Source organism: Phytophthora parasitica, assembly GCF_000247585.1.
Source record: "Phytophthora parasitica INRA-310 unplaced genomic scaffold supercont2.20, whole genome shotgun sequence".
Lineage (NCBI taxonomy): Eukaryota > Oomycota > Peronosporomycetes > Peronosporales > Peronosporaceae > Phytophthora > Phytophthora nicotianae.
In genome coordinates, this window is record NW_008649006.1 from 711,204 (window position 1) to 711,852 (window position 649).

Sequence of the window (649 nt, forward strand, 5' to 3'; positions counted from 1 at the left end):
GAAGTCCGCGCCAGATGTACCAATCGTACCAAGACTCCATGGCTATCGTTAGGGAATACGGCAAGCCTGACATCTTCGATACGATGACTTGCAATTCTACGTGGGAAGAGATCAAGGAGAAGATTACCGATCCAAACCAGAGTGCCCAAGATCGGCCAGATACCATCGCGAGAGTATGGCAGCAGAAGCTGGCTGCTCATTTAAAAGACCTGGACGAGGGTGTGCTTGGACGGGTTGCCGCTCGATTTTTCGTTGTGTAGTTTCAAAAGCGAGGACTTCCACATTATCACACCTTAGTCATCTTGGCTGACGAGGACAAACCCCGCAGCGACAGATCATTAACAAAATGGTGTCTGCGTAAATACCATATCCTGAGACTAACCCGGGTCTTTATGAAACTGTCATGACGTCTATGCTGCACGGACCCTGTGGTGCAGCAAACCCATTATGTGTCTGTATGAAGGACGGAAAGTGTACAAAGGGCTACCCGAAACCGTTTGCGGAAACGAAGCGGGTCAGTGATGACGGATTCCCGCAATACAGACGCCGACGTGGACCGGAAGGAGTTCTTATCTTCAAAGGGAAAGAGTACGACAACGCAACGGTGAATCAATGGGTGGTACCGTACAATCCCTATTTTTCACAGAAG